Source organism: Rhinoderma darwinii, chromosome 6 (assembly GCF_050947455.1).
Source record: "Rhinoderma darwinii isolate aRhiDar2 chromosome 6, aRhiDar2.hap1, whole genome shotgun sequence".
Lineage (NCBI taxonomy): Eukaryota > Metazoa > Chordata > Amphibia > Anura > Rhinodermatidae > Rhinoderma > Rhinoderma darwinii.
Genome location: NC_134692.1, coordinates 22,410,076 through 22,429,583, shown reverse-complemented (window position 1 = coordinate 22,429,583; position 19,508 = coordinate 22,410,076). Strand labels below are relative to the sequence as shown.

The window sequence follows — 19,508 nt, the reverse complement described above, 5'->3', positions numbered from 1 at the left end:
GTTTTGCCCGTGCCCCTCAATCGCCGCGGATGAGAAACGCCGCGAAGAACGAAACAAATGTTTTGCCGGCAGGTCAGAATCTGCCTCAAAATTCCTGAAGGAACTTTGAGGCAGATTTTTCCGTCTGCAAAAAACTGTGAACAGGGCCTAAAGGGTAAACTCGGAGGGGGGAGCTATTTTATCCATAAAAAACATCTGAACGTTCAGTGGAAACCTGGAGAGAATGGGGTTCAGACCTGAAGGTACCTGGAATAAAGAGAATAACCCCTACATGAAACCATTCAAGGCGAGTGGAACTCTCAGGTCTTCAAACCTATATAGTGGAGGAATCCTTTAAAGTTGAGGCAACACACTGAGGAATTGTAGCTCATTTTTAAAGTCTTCTCTTTGGAAGAGACTAGGAATCTAGCAACGGCCAGTGTGATGCTGATCCAGTGGAAGGCAAAAACAATTTGCCAATGGTCCAATATTAGGGGCAAAAATTCCTTCCCGACTCCAAATACAGCAATCAGAATAAATCCCTAGATCAATGATCCATCTCCAGAATATAGTACCCATAACTTGTAATATTATTTTTTCAAGAAAAGCATCAAAGCCCTCCTTGAATTTTCTCAATGAATCACCCATCACAACATCCTGTGGCAGGGAGTTCCATAGTCGCACTGCACTTACAGTAAAGAATCCCTGTCTGTGATGGTGATGAAATCTTTTTTCCTCTAGACGTAGAGGATGTCCCCTTGTCCTTCTTACAAGTCAAAGTGTAAAGAGATCATTAGAAAGATCACTGTACTGTCGAATTATATATTGGTACATTGTAATTAGATCGCCCCTAAGTCGTCATGTTTCTAAACTGAATAAGCTTTAAAGGCTATGAACACCTTAGAGCAGGGGTCTCAAACTCGGCCGGGTAAATGGGCCGCATATAGAAAAAATGGGAAGTTGACGGGCCGCATTACTTTCAAGTTTGATACAATACAAAATTATTGTTAATCAATTAGTTATTTGAACTACTATAACACTATATTACTATAATAATAATACTACATCACTATAATAATACCGCTAGGTTTAAAATGTGAGATATTTCTCCACATGCTTATTTCAACAATCCAGATTTCCAGTTTAAGTGTCGCTAAATGCAGTCCGGCGGCTCAGTTAGCACACATGTCAAGATTGGGCAGCCCCTTTTTAGATAGTGCCGCAGTGCCCTCTGTGGATGCTGCCGCAGTGCCCTCTGTGGATGCTGCCGCAGTGCTCTCTGTGGATGCTGCCGCAGTGCCCTCTGTAGATAAGGCCACAGTGCCCTCTGTAGATAAGGCCACAGTGCCCTCTGTAGATAAAGCCACAGTGCCCTCTGTAGATAAGGCCACAGTGCCCTCTGTAGATAAGGCCACAGTGCCCTCTGTAGATAAGGCCACAGTGCCCTCTGTAGATAATGCAACACACCCCTAGATAATGCCAGTGTCCTCTTCAGATACTGCCACACACCCACTTGTAGATAACGCCACAGTGCCCTCTGTAGAGGCTGCCACAGTGCCCTCTGTAGAGGCTGCCACAGTGCCCTCTGTAGAGGCTGCCACAGTGCCCTCTGTAGAGGCTGCCACAGTGCCCTCTGTAGAGGCTGCCACAGTGCCCTCTGTAGAGGCTGCCACAGTACCCTCTGTAGAGGCTGCCACAGTACCCTCTGTAGAGGCTGCCACAGTACCCTCTGTAGAGGCTGCCACAGTACCCTCTGTAGAGGCTGCCACAGTACCCTCTGTAGAGGCTGCCACAGTACCCTCTGTAGAGGCTGCCACAGTGCCCTCTGTAGAGGCTGCCACAGTGCCCTCTGTAGAGGCTGCCACAGTGCCCTCTGTAGAAGCTGCCACAGTGCCCTCTGTAGAGGCTGCCACAGTGCCCTCTGTAGAGGCTGCCACAGTGCCCTCTGTAGAGGCTGCCCCAGTGCCCTCTGTAGAGGCTCTGGGGAAGCCCCTGACATCATTGTCGATGTATGGACAGCGATGTCAGAGGCTTCCCCAGAGTCCCGGAGCAGAGCCGATAATAGAGCTCTGCCCGGGACTCCGCTCTGGGGAAGACCCTGACACACTGTCCACATATGGGCAGCGATGTCAGGGAATTCCACAGAGTCCCGGAGCAGAGCCTGTACTAGCGCACTGCCCGGGACTCCGGCTCTGGGGAAGCCCCAGACATCGCTGTTCATATGTGGACAGCGATGTCAGGGAATTCCACAGAGTCCGGGAGCAGAGCCGACATCAGCGCTCTGCCCAGGACTCAGGCACTGGGGAAGCCCCAGACATCGCTGTTCATATGTGGACAGCGATGTCAGGGAATTCCACAGAGTCCTGGAGCAGAGCCGACACCAGCGCTCTGCTCCGCTCTGGGCAAGACCCTGACACACTGTCCATATATGGGCAGCGATGTCAGGGAATTCCACAGAGTCCCGGAGCAGAGCCTGTACTAGCGCTCTGCCCGGGACTCCGGCTCTGGGGAAGCCCCAGACATCGCTGTTCATATATGGACAGTGATGTCAGGGAATTCCACAGAGTCCCAGAGCAGAGCCGACACCAGCGCTCTGCTCGGGACTCCGGCTCTGGGGAAGCCCCAGACATCGCTGTTCATATGTGGACAGCGATGTCAGGGAATTCCAGAGTCTCGGAGCAGAGCCGATACTAGCGGCTGTGTCCCGCGGGCCGCAGATGACAGCCCCAGGGGCCGCATGCGGCCCGCGGGCCGCGTGCTTGAGACCCCTGCCTTAGAGGGTATTTTTTAAACTAAATATATTAATCAGTTTGATTAGTGTAACTTTGTAAATAGTTTTTATTAAAAATTTGTTTTACTTTTGGAGATACAGCTGCTCTATATTCTACATACAGAACAGCTGTATCGTTCGCTTTACACCAAATCCGTCAGTTCCGCGGACCTGACGGGTTCAGTGTCGGCGGGTGATCCACCTATAAACGATCACATCTAAGTTCATAACTTAGACTTATCTCCAAAAGTAAAACATTGAGAAAGCTTTGCACGTGAAACGGCTGTTGCCTGACACTGTTTTCGTCTCCCCCCCCCCCCCCCCACATACCTTTTTTACAAGCATTAAATAATTTCCTACGTCAGACCAGGTGAGTGCAGCTTTTTTTATCAGTCCTTGTATGTTGTTTTTCATTAATACTTTTGCATTAACAGACTCGCTGCTCACATATGTGGATTTTATTTTGGTCGCAAGAAGACAGGACTGCTGTCTATACTTTTGCTCTGAACTGATGCTGAGTTGGGTTTCAGTTGACAGTGCCCCCCCTTTAAGACCTGCACTGCGCAAGATATGTTTTGTGCTCATTCACACTTGCATATGAAAATACAGACCGAATACGCAATACAGATTTTTTTCTTACAATTTGTTGTTTTTTTCCTGTAATGTATCTGTTCTTGTTTCATATTTTGATATGAGTTGTCAGTTTTTCATGTTTATTTGTTTTGTTTTTTCGTTGAAGGATTAACTATTTTTTTGATGCTGTTATTGTAACGTAGCTGAAATACGGATGTAAAAAACGAAACAAATACACACACGTCAACTATGCAAAAACGGAACATGGCTATTCAAATGCAACCCATTAATTATCTCTGTGTTATAAACGGTACCTATACTCATCCATTGGAACATGCTGCGTATTGAAAAAGTCTTACACATAAAAAAGTCTGCGTATAAAAAAATGGAAATGTGAATAAAATAATTTCAAACTATTGACACTGTTTTTTTTCTATTTAAAAAAAAAAAAATGGAATTCATATGGATCACAAATAGAAAAGTGTGAATGAGTCCCTAGGATTTTCTATCACAGTTGCATGTATATGCCAGACACGTTTTATGTGATCAAGATATCAGATTACAGTCAAATTAAAGCAAAGTCAGAATCTGCCATCCAGTCATGTGTTCTGTTCTCCTTCTGTTCCACTTTTTACTTTATGCTGTGTCAAAATATTTATTAAAAAAAAAAAAAATTCTCCTCTTCCAGCGGTGACTGCGGAAGACTTCTTTGAAAAAGTTGAGTTTGTTTAATCAGTATCACCTTTCTCTTAGCATGGATGGATATTGTTCTGTGACACGATGGCAGGAGAGCACTTAGTGGTAGTAAAGGACTAAAAAAGGATGTAACAGGATGATCAATAATGCAGCAGTCCATGTTCTAGATTTTTTTTTTACTTTTTTGCACAAAGTTATTGTTTGAACAGGGCTTTGTATGAAGCTTTACTTGGTCATAAAGGATTCAGATGCAAATTTCAGTATAGATTCCCGATTCACAATGTTTATTTGTGTGGCATTTAGTAGAACAATACAATACATATAAAATGCTCCATTATATGTTACATGTAAAACTTTAAAAAAACAAAATTTCCTGATTTTGAGTTCATTTTACCTTATTCTACAATTTCTCAAGTAAGCCGAGTATTCTGTGAGGGAGATGTCGTAGTGTAATATATTGGCAATTGAATATTGTCTAACACCATTATCAACCTGGGGATCCTTTGGCCCACCAGGGAACTGATTCTGAGGGCCCACCCTCTATCAGAATTTACATTTTGCACTAATGCATATGGCATTGTCTGGTTTAGACAGACTATTGTTAACCAGTTAATGGAAGGGGTGCCAAATTCAGGTCCCTTATCTATAAATCAAAATAGCTACAAAGAGCCTCTCTTGCTCTGGAGATACTCATGCATTGCACAGACAGCCCTTTGATTTCAATGACAATTGCGTAATGCTACATTTCCCCTGTGGTGGCGCTGCTGGGTTTCCCAGCAGATAACAGCTGATCACTAGGGGTCCCAACATTGGGGGACCCTGCTAATGAAATGGGATTGTCTAAGCAGACAACATGTGTAAATTATCTATAGAAAGGAGAGATTTGTATCAGTTTAAGGCGTGTATCTGTTTTCAGATGTGAAAAACTGCAGTTTTTCCACGTCCGAGTTGCACCCCTGCAGGACGCGTTATCATGCATCCCCCATAGACTAGAGTCTATGGAGGGGTGCATGAAGCACAAAAATATGACATGGCCTATTTTTCAACGGACCCTTCACGCGGTCCGCTGAAACAACGGCCGTGTGAACGGCCCTATCAAATTACATAGGTCCGTGCGACGGCCGTTGTTTCAATACCCGTCACACGGACGTATTCAACGTTCGTGTGAATGAGGCCTCAGTCCATAGAAATTAATGGGACATGTTTTATTTTATTTTTTAGCAAAACAAATTGTGACTAAACATTGAGGCTAATTTGAGTGAAGTATTTGAGATATTGGATATAGGGATCATCATTGACCAACCTGAATTTCTTGATTTTGAGTTAGTTTTCCTTCATTCTACAATTTCTCAAGTAATCAGACTCATATGTCAGGGAGATGTCATAAGTGTAATATGTTAGGAATTGAATATTGCCTAATACCATTATCAGCCTGGGGATCCTTTGGCCCACCAGGTAAATGATTCCGAGGGCCTACCCCCCCCCCCCATCTATTCAATACCTGTGTGACAACATTCATCATAATCTTTGTTGTTATCATTAAGGATGTATTATCAATAAGATCTAATAGGTTATTTGTGATCAACCCATAAGAAATAGACTCTAGTGCTAAGTTATTGGCTCCACAGTTTGCTCTACATGGGCTTGTCTTCTGCTGGACCTTCGGGCCCATTATTGAGTCAGTGCCTGGGCCAACCAGAATACCAAAAGATCCAACTTGGGTCCAAGGTCTCCCATAATAATGGGCCACAAATGTCCAGCAGATGACAACCCCATATGGAGCGGACTTTGGACCTAATTATCTCCAGTAGGGTCTATTTCTTAATGGATGATTCACAAATAACCTTTCAGAATTTATTGATATGTCCTGTGTGTGCAAAGAAGACATGAACATGTTCTGTATAGATGAAGGGTGGGCACAAGGTACCCTAGTCCAACACTTCAGAAGATCCTCTGCTACTCTGGTAGGCAGGGGTGTTGTAGGCTCTGAAGATGCCTAAGGCACTAGTGGGAGCACCAAGAGACCGAGGCTACATCCGACTGCTGGTGGGCCAGAGTAACCTTAACAAATACAATACAATATTGACCCATTTGCGCCAGTATTACAGGTATGTGCTCAGTTATACCCTTGGAAATACAATCTTCAGATCTTCAGATGACCACTGGATTATGTTGGTGATGTCATCTTCTGACCACTGGTAGGGGCTGTAAGTGTCATGCTGTGTATGGCAGTCTTCATTCAATTTGTACAAAATCTTCTAATATATTAATGCAAATGTTTTCTACTAATAAATGTTTTCTATTATGCATTAATGACCTCGATATAAAAACACAAAACACAGAAAGATCGTTTACAAGATTAACAGCCGCTGCAGATCAAACAATGATAAATGGGAAAATTGACCCTATTTTCCTGCCAAGCCATTTCACCTAATGCCCACATATTCCATTGCATCTTATCACTCCCAAGCCAAAAAGCACTTAAAGCATTTTATATACGATTTTGTTTCTGCGAGGAAAAAATGTGCTGTCATTCATGTGCAACATTACTTAAATTTACAGAGGCTTTGATTAGCAATTTATTATGCACATGAAGTATCATTAAATAAAATGCCAGAGCCCGTATAAATCATTTGCTGTAATTAGAGTGAATGGCATAGAAATAACCATTTATACTTTTCAATCTATTCACATTACCATTTCATAAGTTTTACATATTATTACATGGATACCACCTCCAGCCTGCAGGTGGCAGCAATCTGCAACATGAAAAATTTAAAGGGTTTGTCCACTTTTGCCTATCCCCCATTTTGATGTGTTAGCTATCTGGATGAAATCAAAAGTCACAGTCCCTCTTTTTTTATTAGTGTCACTCAATAGTAGCATGTTCATAACCTTTTTAATAGATTTTTAATCGTTTCTGAGATTACCTTGTATCTATCTCTAGTTACATGAGATGTCACCAGAATGTCCGTATTGACAGTGTATTGTAGAGGAGACTAACCTGTTTCTAAAGTTTATTTTCAATTTCTGCCTCCTTTGTAGAGAAATCCGTAATTTATTAACTTTATGCTAAAGAGCATTTAGGTGCACCGAGGGCGTCACCGTTGCTCCTACGTCGCTCCCCAGTTTAACCCCCATCCTTCCATTCTTACATTGATTGACAGGGGCCAGGCAGCGTAATTGGCGCGTTCATGCCTGGCCCCGTACTGTCTGTAACGCGTGTGCGTCCCTGCTCTTTACTTGGTACAATGATGAAAGCCCGCAACAGAAATCCATCGATTCCACAGCATAAATTGACATGCTACGGACTAAAAAAAACGCACTGCTTGTCAATTTATGATAGTTTTTTTTTCTGATTTTTTCCGCAGCATGTGGATAAGATTTGATGAATTATTATCCACTCTGCTGCTACTATATTATGCTGCCGATTTTCCGCAATGAAATACGTTGCGGAAAATCCGCAGTACTTACGCTATGTGTGAACCCGGCCTTAAAGTTAGGAGGGTAACATATGTCAATACAGTAAATATGTAATCCGAGTCCTAAATATAACATTTGATCTTGGCCATTGCGCGGATGTGTTTGCGCAATTTTAATGGTTGATTTGGTGGCGGCCGCCGAGCAGAGATATTGACAGACAAACTATAGGAATGTTAAAGTTACACAAATAGAATTTCATTATGCTGCACGTATAATAAATTGTTCAATTGGCACTTGTTGTAAAATCAATAAAAAACTTGATACCATGATAAATAATGCAAATGCTGCGATACATTGTAATTGCCATACAGAAAATTTTCTCAGTGGTTTGAAATATGAATCTTTCCATTCTGCCAAATATTGTCCGTCTGTGTTTATGTTCAATCAGCTTTCGATTTATTTGACATAGTTTGCTATGGATTACGTGCCGTCATTGCAATGGTCAAACTACTTACCGTATTTTTCATGGGATGAGTTGTACTTTATGTAGGTGCAATTTTTTGGCACATTACATTATCATTTAATTTTTAAAACAAATTATTATTTTGGCAAAAATTACGAAAAATAAAAAAATGCCATACACAGACAGATCATTAGAAATGACGCTATACAATTGTTATGCACGAGACTGATCAATTTTTGTCAAGTGAAAATATTATTATCGTCCATCGTTGATCAATTTGCTCATTTACATGGGCAACTATCATTACAAGCGCCTGTAACTGATGGCATCTGGACTATCATTGCTTTGTGTTAGGCTGAGTTCAGCACGCAGCATATCTGCCCTGTGTGCCGCAGGGAATTCCGGCCGAAAAACCTCATGAAACTGTGGTGCAGTTTTTCGCCCGGATTGTCTGCTGCGGAAAAGCTCAGCACTTAGCCAGCCTGCTAGAAGGCCGGACTCCTGGAGACCGTTGCAACCTGTGATTGGCTGCAGCGGCGGTCACATGGGATGAAGCATCATCCTAGGAGGCTGGCCCTCTGACGTCACCCAGGCCGACCTTCTGGGATTATGTTTCATCCCATGTGACCGCTGCTACAGCCTGTGATTGGCTGCAGCGGTCACATGGGATGAAACGTCATCCCAGGAGGTCGCGTTGGGGGGAGGAACACAGACTTCTGGGTAAGTATGAGTTGTTGTTATTTTTCTGAGTTGCGATTTTGCGGCGCGATCACTGCGAACCCGCTGCAAAAAACCGCAACAACTGCTATTTGTTGCGGGTTTTACATCCCCATTGAATTCAATGGGGAAAACTTGCAACAAATAATCAGCATTTACGCAAATACAATTGACATGGTGCAGAATAAAATTCCGCACCGCAGGTCAATTTCTGAGCGTTTTTTCCGCTCGGTATTTATGCAGCGTGTGGAGGAGATTGTTTTATCTCATCCACTTTGCTGCTACTGTATTTGCTGCGGATTTTGAGAATGAATTCCGTTGCTGAAAAACCGCAGTATTTACGCAATGTGTGAACTGACCCTAAGGAGAACTGATAATGTGAAGAAGGGACTGCAGAAGTTTGATTACATCACGGAGCAAATTATATACATAGGGGCGGACATACCAGTGCAACCAGTGCAGCTGCACAGGGGCCCAGTAGGAAAGGGGCCCACTGTCCTCTTAAAAGCTATGTACACCTTTGAATATCATATTTTTTTTTTATTTTTATAAAAAGGTCAGTCAGTGTGATTAGTGCAACTTTATAAATAGTTTTTATTAAAAATTCATTTTAGTTTTTGACATACAGCTGCTTTGTATTCTCTATACAGAGCAGCTGTATATTTTGCTATGACCTGAATCCGTCAGTCCCACAGACCCGACGGGAACAGGATTTAGCAAACGATACAGCTACTCTCTATAGAGAAAACAGAGCAGCTGCATCTTAAAAAGTAAAAATTATTTTTAATAAAAACGAGTTATAAAGTTGCACTAATCACACCGACTGATCTTTTAATTAAAAAAAAAATGCCATTCAAATGTTTACATAGCCTTTAAAGCAACCTTCTTCTGTCTGTTAGATTGCATGTAAATGCCTGAGATAATCAATCTCATGGCAAACAATTACTGATAAATTGTTGGAGAGGCATAAGGGGGTGATTTATGATGACATTTTGATAGCAAGGGGCCCATACACTGATTTTGTACAGGGGCCCTCAACTGTCCGTGTCCACCGCTGGATATACACTATACCTTAGTGCATGCCCTGACATCCACAAGCTATCAGAGCATGCTGGGAGTTGTAGTTTTTCAGCAGGAAACCACAGGTTGGGGCCATTGCCTTAGTGTAAATAGCAGCTAACTCCATCCTTTGCCGAATTGGTGCAGATTGTGTATTTAGATTGTATTTCGCACTACAGTCACTTACGTGCAGCATATCCTCATTCCAAGTAATGCCCCTGGAGGCTGACAGAGGCATCTATTCTGTGCACCATTTTGTGGCACCAACAGGGGATGTAACCAGGCAGAGTTTTCATAATAAACTGTAGTCGCTGAGGTTTATCATGATAGTTGTCAGATAGACATTCAGTCATTTAATTTCTCCCTGTCGCACTAAAGGGAAGCACTCATTGAACAATTGGTTTTACCAAGAAATGGTAGAGCACTGTTTTTTCAATGCAAACATTGTGTCACTCCTGTCTCATTGGCCATCCTAGGCCACCGCTTACCCCTTGTTCATACCTGGTGGTAACTTCTCGTTTCCCAAGCAAAAATTAATGACAATTGAGTAATCCCACCTCAAGAGGAAGGCCCTTTCAGGATAGGAGATGTTGGTGTTTTAGCTATATAAAACCAGTAAAAAAAAACACAATAGAGAATTTACACCTTTGCAGCTTTCTCTCCCTCTCTCGCAGCAGGAAGTGCTAGTAAGACCTCGAGAACGAAAAACAGCTGTTAAACAAAATCAAAATATTATCTCCCAATGAAGTTGAAGAAATTCTGAGTTCAAACAGGGCGGATACAGTGTGTAAAAGTATGCAGCGTATCCGCCCTGTGCGCCTAAGAGAATTCCGGGCGAAAAAACGCATCAAACATTTCATCCCAGAAGACTGCTGCAGCCTGTGATTGGCTGCAGCGGCGGTCACTTGAGATGAAGCTTTATCCCAAGGGCCTGGAGGAAGAAACACAGACTCCTGGGTAAGTATAATATAATTTTTTTTCTGCGTTGCATTTTTTTTACGGCGGAATCGCTGCGAACCCACCACAAAAAAACACAACAAGTGCTATTTGTTGCAGGTTTTACCTCCCATTGAATTCAAAGGGGAAAAGCCGCAACAAATAAGCGGCGTTTACGCAAATACAATTGTAGCAAAAAACTGGAGGACAGCATCCATATGGCAAAAGTAAAAAAGTGTTTATTAACACATCCCAATATCAATAGTGCTACGTTTCGACCCCGCAGGAGTCTTTATCAAGCATATACAATTGACATGGTTCAGAATAAAATTCACTCAGTATTTATGCAGCGTGTGGATGAGATTTGTTTTATCTCATTCACTTTGCTGCTACTGTATTTGTTGTAGATATTCCTCAATGAATTCCGTTGCTGAAAATCTGCAGTATTTACGCAACGTGTGAACTGACCCTACGGACTCATCCACACATCTGTATTACAACTCTGTACAACCTCTGTGTATGGGGCCCTATTGTACCTCCATACACCACTGATGCTGTATGCCTCTGTATGACTGCTCCATGGGATGTTGTATTATGTAAGGATCTTTCTATGATAGAACATCTCCCGATGACAGTACGCAGACATCTTTGTGTCTCCATAATATAGAGCCAAATAGCCGCCCTGTTCCTCTACGCAGACTCAGTGATGTGTCTGGTATAATGATTTTTTAGGCTTTTTCTTTTTGAATGACAGGAAGAAATTTGGTTAGGAGACCCTGTTCTACTTAGACATTGTAGTTTTGATTGATAGGGGAGGTAGGTGCTACAAAAAGTTAATGGGGGAGACCTATCAACACTGTCATTATAAGATGATGAAAATAGCACAAATTGCGCAAAATTTACTAAAATGACGCACACGATTTGATATGGCATAGAAGGCATGCAAAATTATCACAGGGCACAAAAGAACTAGCTCTGTTGCATCTGTATATGTTTTCAAATATCCAATTTTCTTTTGGACATGTTCCTGTGACCTTAATTCCCCCCCCCCCCCATCATTAAAATCAATGCATAGGAACATAATGCGGAGACACATTTATATGTAATGGCACTAATACGTGCTGATTACCTGGTGCATCTGTTCTGCTAATTGATTCTATTTAGAGAGAAGCCAAGTAACAAGATTAGCCAAAGTCAAGCAGGGTCACTTTATGTTCACAATGCATTGCCTCTTTATTTAACTACAAAAGAGAGTTACCTATATTAAATCGGGAGGGTGGGGGTCACTCAAATCCAGCAGTGCAATGTAAAACCCTGCAAGCGCCAGCATACCACAGCAGAGCGGCATTTATGGCTGTCCTACCGTGCACAGAGGTGCCTAAGAGTGTTCAGAAATGTACAATAGTTTCCACTGTGCGGTTCTATGATGGACAGCCCTAAACATATATATGGGAGCAGGGGCATAACAAGTGACCATGTGGTCCCATAGCAAAGCTTAGAATGGGACCCTACTATGAATGGGCGCCCATGACCCCCTTCAGAAGTGAGTTCATAACATGAAGTTAATGATTATTTTGGCCTCCACTCTGTGCCATGTGTCGTTCCATAATAAACAAGGATAATGGTCACAGTGATGTCACTGCTTAGGGGTAGTATACTCAAAGATGTCACAGTACAAAGATAATACGCACTGTGAAGACACGGTGATGTCACAACTCGAGGAAAATTTACTCAATGAAGTTACAGCACAAGAATTATGCAAATGGTAAGGTCATACTACAAGGAAATGGTGCAAAGTGATGTCACAGCACAAGAATAATGCACATAGTGATGTCACAGTACTGGGATAAGGCACACAATGCTATCTGAGCACAGGAACAATGCACTTAATTATCACCATGCAAGTGGGGCCATCACATTATGGCATAAAACAACACAATTATGTCACAGAACAGGAATAATGAAAAGTGATGTCACAGTAACCATATTAAAACTTTGATTCATCATCACCATGAATTATTAATTGTCATTATAGTCAAATAATTGCATTTTATCGCTGTGTATAAATGAACCCTTTTAGTTGTTGAGCCCCATAGCAGTTGCTATATCTTATACCCTGGTAGTTATGCCTATGTTATAAAGCATTAACCAATAATGCCACCAACAACTGTAATAAACAGCATTACTACATGGTATTCTTTAATACATTATACAAGAGACTTTGCTGAATACTTCTTTTCTTGTGTTTTATTTTAAATTGACTTCCCATCATGCCTCAGGATGACCATGATTTTATTTTTTATTTTTAATCCTAGGAGGTGATATCTTTTATGTTTATTGTCACCCCCTCCCTCCTTGCTGGGTATTGTACAACTTGCAAGAAAAATGACGAACGGGAAGTGAAGATGGCTCTGATACACTATAATTTGTGTGGGTGTATATGGTGATACTGTGTTTCTGATTAGGGGAACCACAAGTAACCTTTAGGAGGAAATTGTTTTATGTAAATAAACTTAGAGGCTCTGTCACCAGATTATAAGTGCCTTATCTCTTACATAATGTGATCGGCGCTGTAATGTAGATAACAGTTGTTTTTATTTTGAAAAACTATCAATTTTGAGCAAGTTATGAGCAATTTTAGATTTATGCTAATTAGTTTCTTAATAGACAACTGGGCGTGTTTTTACTTTTTACCAACTGGGCGTTGTACAGAGGAGTGTATGACGCTGACCAATCAGTGACCAATCAGCGTCATACACTTCACATTGTTCCAGCCCAGCTTCTTTCACTGCACAATCACACTGTAACAATGGGCTGGAACAATGGGAAGTGTATGACGCTGATTGGTCACTGATTGGTCACAGGAAAGGAAAGGAGAATGACCACTGACCTCCTTTCTTGGGATGGGGTAATGTATGTGTGTGTGTGGGGGGGGGGGGGATCTTTTACAAATGGTGCCCCTTTCCCTTTATTTACACCCCTGGATATGACTTTAAATGTTAGAAACGACACATTAGGTTTATTTGGTAACACATGAATTCTCAGTTTTGATTTCGAAGTATCACACGGGGAAGAAGTTTAATTATTAAATTCAAGTAAAACCTTACAGGTTTATAATTTGTATAGTTGAATCAATATGCTATACAATTAGGGTAAACAGCAGGAATCTTTTTCAATGAGAATTCGGTTTAGTCATTATTGTTTATGATTAAATAGTGTCTCTGTGGTTCAGGAAACTTTGCCCGAAGCTCCAAGACTGTCAGACATGAAGTAGAAATATTCTGTTTCAGCACATTGAGATAAGATGCTGTGCACATTAGGTTTCCAAAGAGCAATGCAAAACATTGCTCCTCCATCCTGCAAGACAGTACTTTAAAATAGAGCAATTAAATTGTTCACTGTCAGATATGCTCAGGCATTGTGTGTGTATTTAATCTTATCCTGCACGGTGGTACAAAATCTCAAGCAGAAAAGGAAGACTTAAAGGGTAAGTCCACCATTAGACACCTTGTTACAGTCTATATCTGGATACAATCTACATAAAAAAATTAAATAACTTTGAAACTACATTGTATAACAAATATCCTCCAGATCCTGAGTACCACCCTGTATTGTAGTTTAGAGCTGCATTCACAATTCTGCTGTTTTCTTTTAGTAACACTTGACAGGTTTTCTGAAGACGCATGAACAGCAAAAGCTGGCCATAAACATTAGTAAAAAGTCATCCGAAATAGCCAATTTTGATAATTTCAGGCTGATTAATGTACAATTTTAATAAAACCAACTAACCAATTTGACCGACCACTACCGAGAAGGTGATGGTCATGTCAGATTTTATGGCCGAAGGTTGACTGAAACTATGTGTGTATGGCATGATCATCTGTTTATGAACAATCTTTTGCACGCACATTTTGGTGTTTTTTCCCGCATTGTGGGAAAGTTCATTTCTCCCTTGACTTGTGTAAAGGCTACACATTCGGGAATACAAACCACCAGATCAAGCTATGTGCAGATGCTGATTCAGGAGGGAATTCTGGGAGAGTTTTGCTCAGAAGCCAGCACATTTATGAACGCAGCAAGTATCGGGCAAACGAGTGCTCATAGAATGCTCGTTCCCGATAAATGCTTGTTTATCGGCTGATTGTATCTTTTTAAATGCCGAAAATATTGTCTTTGTTGGCAGCACATCTGCTTGTGTAAACAGGCAGACATGCTGCGGACCTGATAGAAATGTAGGGGGACGAGCGATCGGAGTAACAAGCTTCTTGTGAAAGGACCAAACTAGCACCGATCAACGAGCTGTCTCGTTGATCGGCGCTCCCTCATCCAGGTGATGCTTGTGTTGCAGCCTTGGCAGATACCGGAGCAGGAGAGGCCTCTTGTTACTGACCCTTGTGAGACCTGCTAACCAAGAGGTTGGGCAATAGGTCAGGGGCCCTTCTTCTGTTGGACTGGGCTTGTGCCAGACTGTATCTGTGTAAGCACTTTTTTGCTTGGAACTTGGGTAAAGAAACTATTCAATACAATTTTTTAATAGGGAGTGAGGATAGAACACATCAGGGGGAGATTTACTGAGACAAATTGTGAGCGCCACATGTATTATGTGTTTTAGACAATTTTTTAACCTTCCTAGACAGTTTTATAAAGTATCTAGAAAAGGAGGAGCAACTTAAAAGAGTCAAATAATGCTCTAGATTTACTAATGGCTGTGTCATGATGCGCCAAATTTCTCAGTCAGCATGTGTCACTGTTAGGAATTTGTCGCAGTTTGTGCCTGTCTGGTCTGGTTTTATAGTGTTTAAGACAGTATTAGTAAATCTCCTTGTGTCCAACTGGGAAATTAATTATGAAGTAGGTGAGGATGATAAAAGCAGCAGGGGAGGGGTGTCTTGATCTTATGAGGGGGCAGTGACCTGTCCACTGGAGATTATGTTTGTGAAGACAGAGCTGACTTTTACAGGGCCAGTTGTATAAAATGAATGGAGGTAAAACACCCTTAAAGGGTAACTAAACTTTTAGAAAACTTCTGACATGTCATAGTGACATGTCAGAAGTTTTGATCGGTGGGGGTCCGAGCACTGAGACCCCACCAATCGCTAAAAGGAAGCCGCAGAAGCGCTCGGGTGAGCGCTGAGCCACTTGGTTTCTGATCGGCTTTTCTCCGAAGCTGAGGTAACGGTGTACGGACTCAATCGAAAGTCTATGAGCCCGTACATCAACTGCTCAGCTTTCCATAAAAAGCTGGTTAGAAATTAAGCGGCTCAGCGCTCACCCGAGCACTTCTGCTGCTTCATTTTAGCGATTGGTGGGGGTCTCAGTGCTCGGACTCCCACCTTTCAAAACTTCTGACATGTCACTACGACATGTCAGAAGCTTTCTGAAAGTTGAAATACCCTTTTAGCTAATCAGATCATGAGATCGATAGCAGCAGCAAGAGAGTAGTGTGTTGATGTTTGTAGCAGGCAGTGAACTGTCCACTCATGTGATTTCGTTAGTGAGTAAAAGGCTGCATGTCACAGGGGCAATGTTATGAATTGGGTGGAGATAGAACACTCTGTAGCTAATCAGATTATAATAACGATGTTAGCAGCAGAAGAAGAGTGAGTTGACTTTTAAGAGGCAGTGATCTGTCCACTCATGTGATTATCTTAGTAAGGTCACAGGATATGGTTATGAAATGGTTGGAGATAGAAGTCTCTGTAGCCTATCAGATTATGGTAAATATGATAGCAGCAGAAACGAGAGTGTTGACCTTTTGGGAGGCAGTAACCTGTCGATTCATGTGATTATGTTGAGGACAAAGCTGCATAACATAAGGATAGTGTCATAATAGCAGGGGAGCAGATAGGCTTATCATGTGTAATGTGTCTCTTTTTTTTATTTTTTATTCAAATAACCCTATATAACTAACAAGCATTTAGTCTATATAGTTATAGTATTTGATTCTGTCTCAGTCTTTGCTTGTCTGATCTTTACGTCCCCTAGTTATATCTTTTCTTATTAGCCCCCATTATTGGGCAGGTTTCCTTTTTTTTGCATTTCATCTTACACTCGTGTAGGGACCTTTGCACATCTTTGTCCTTCCGCAGCATAAAATATTTTGTTCTGGAAACAATTCACCAGCTCTCTAAGAACCAGTCCATCTCTTTTTATTCATGACAACACAATAAATTCATTCGCAATAACAAATATGTTAAGTTCGGCTTCTAAATAATCATCTCATCGGCTCCGAGACCTAAAAGAGCCGGAGAAGAATAGTGGAAGTGACATGTGGGATACCTGGATATATATAAAATACAGTATTGCTCATGCACTTTGCCTCCAGTCATTTTTCATTATCTGTCAGGGAGACGGCTCTTTGTTAGAGGAGAGTAGCTGCGCTACTTTTCAGCAGAGGAGCTTTTGCTATTGGCTATAACGTGACAGTTAATATTGCTTTATTGAAGATTCTTTTGTGCAATTGCAAAGGACAGGATTTTTTCTTGTGATGCGTAAGACACGTTGCTTGCTTTTATTTCAAGCGTTTTTTTTAGATTGTGCAGCAAAGACAAACCAAGAAGTCTGACTAATACAGGCAGCTAAAGGAAAGGGGTTGCCTGGTTTAAGAAACCCATTTTCAAATACTCTATTATGAAACTCAAAAGATGGGGGGGGCACTATTCAGGACCCACACCTATTAACCAGAGTAGAGAATGGCTACAGAGAGCACGGGGTGTAGCTGGGGGTGTTGGGTGCCATGTAGGGGGCTAACAAGCTAAGACATTTACCCACAGGGCTAGGGCAGTGAACTGAATATTTTCCCCAGGTTATGGTTAGCCTAGATTTGACTCTGAAGAACGTTTTTCAATATCGAGGACCTGACACCGATGTATTACACAGACTGCCTATTGTTTTTAATTAAATATGTGTAATGCTTCATTTTCCCTGTGGTAGCGCTACAGGGAAATTGAACACTTGCTGTTGGCTCTTCTTACAGATTGTAGATTATCGCTGAGGGTCCCAGCAGCAAGAGACCATGTGATCAGCTTATTGTCAGGAGACCCTTCTCACAAAAAGGAAAGTTCTAAAGTGAACAACCACTTTAAAATGGCACCAGAATGTGTAACCTAAAACGATACCTACATCCATTGGTATTTCAGGTGTAGAACAAGAGCAGTACTCAGAGGAGAGGTTGTCAACCAAAATCGGTCCCCATATTAGTTCTGGTTTTCTTCACAGTTGGACCAGGTATTCCTCCCTTTTGCCCTACTGGCGTGGAGAGCCCTTTGTAGGTTTACATTGCCCGTGCTGAATGAACATGGGGTCAACCTGAGCTGAATTCTTCTTCTCCATGGACCTCTTAGCAGTCACAGGGTGAACAACTCTTTACCCTAGTAAGAGAAATCAGCAGAACTCCAGCAAGCAAAAAAAATGTATGTATTAAGAGAGTCGTCAGATGTAGCCCTGACTTACATAATAATTTATGAGCCACATAATACTCTGTCAGGTCAAAATGACGATAAACTGCACTTTACATAATACCAGAAGGCTGCTGGTATATATAGACCTCCAGACTAAGAATAAACCCTCAATGTTATACTTCCAGAGAACCCCTTTAAAATGTTGATAAGTATGAAATAAAAGTGGACTAGTGAGGGCGTCGTGTCCTGGGCTGGTGGACAGTGATGCGAATGGGAAAAAACCTATTTTAATTTTAGCTATGGACTCCCCCTGTGCCTTATTATTCACATAGGCAGAATATCCATAGTTATACCATCGAGTCCTTGCAATATACAGTGATTACAGACAATAGGACAATAAATGGATGCTATCTCTCCAAAATCCCATTAATGCAGGGTTATTTTAGGGCATAGAAAACACTAAAACAAATAAACATATGTTACTATGTCTATAGATAATGTTCACACTGACAGTGCTATAACTTACATCTGTTGCCGGAGTAATTATGTGCAACACTTTAGCTGCACAATTCCCAGATCAATCCATTTTCCGAATAAAGAATTCTGCATAACACTTGCAAAGCCTTGTAGACGCCTCGTAGCTTTCTAAATAAATCCATCCAGAGTGCGAACCCAAATACAGCCTGACATTGTTTTGATCATTGCATATTATTTTAATATGTTGACTTTTAGCCGGTTATACGCCGCACTTTAATTGAGCTGTCTCAATAACAAAGTCCCAAAATCGAAATACGGTTTAATTTACCTCTAATTAATGGTAATAAGCAGTTTCTCTGAATCAGATGAGAAATCTGGACAACAAATATCAATCTGAAAACAAATTAAAATTCAGGTCAGCATTGTTTTTCTATGAACGTGTCTCCCCGCTGGCAGTATGACAGTTATCACTGACACGCCATCATCTCGCTGATGCAAAAAAAAAAAAATCACTTGAAAGTGCCACCTTGTGAGCAGAAGTGATGTTCAGTTTCACGTGTTAAAGTGCAAATTTCAAATATTATTATTATGATCTCTATGGGTATTTGGCAAACACATAAAAAGAGCACTCTGCCTCCTGTGTGAATGAGCTGAAATGTTATTTTTTTAGACATCAAAGAAGGGAGAAAAAAAAATAACGCATAAGGTCCCGATAGAGCACATTCATTTTTGTATTAGTGTTAATTCTGGAAGTTGAATGTGTTATTTGAAGTGTTCCTATTAATAATGTAAAACTTTCTTTCATTTTTTCTCTAAATAGGTCCGAAATTCTGGGCTGTTTCATTTTATGATATATATTTATAGTGTTTGACGTTCAGTTTTTGGATACAGAGCTCAAGCCTGCAGCCACCACTAGGAAGATTATTATCATTATTATTTATACAGGTTTAATAGAAACCAATATTAAAACTGTATTCAATATTCTCCTAAGCTCCCCCTAGTGGCAGCTGCAAGC

General features: G+C 41.3%; 1 protein-coding gene across 5 annotated transcripts in view; it reads right to left on the bottom strand.

Annotated features, from left to right (window-relative positions):
- GALNT13 (polypeptide N-acetylgalactosaminyltransferase 13) overlaps positions 1-19,508 on the bottom strand; it is a 208,128-nt gene that overhangs the window by 131,182 nt on the left and 57,438 nt on the right. The gene's annotated exons all lie outside the window — the stretch shown is intronic.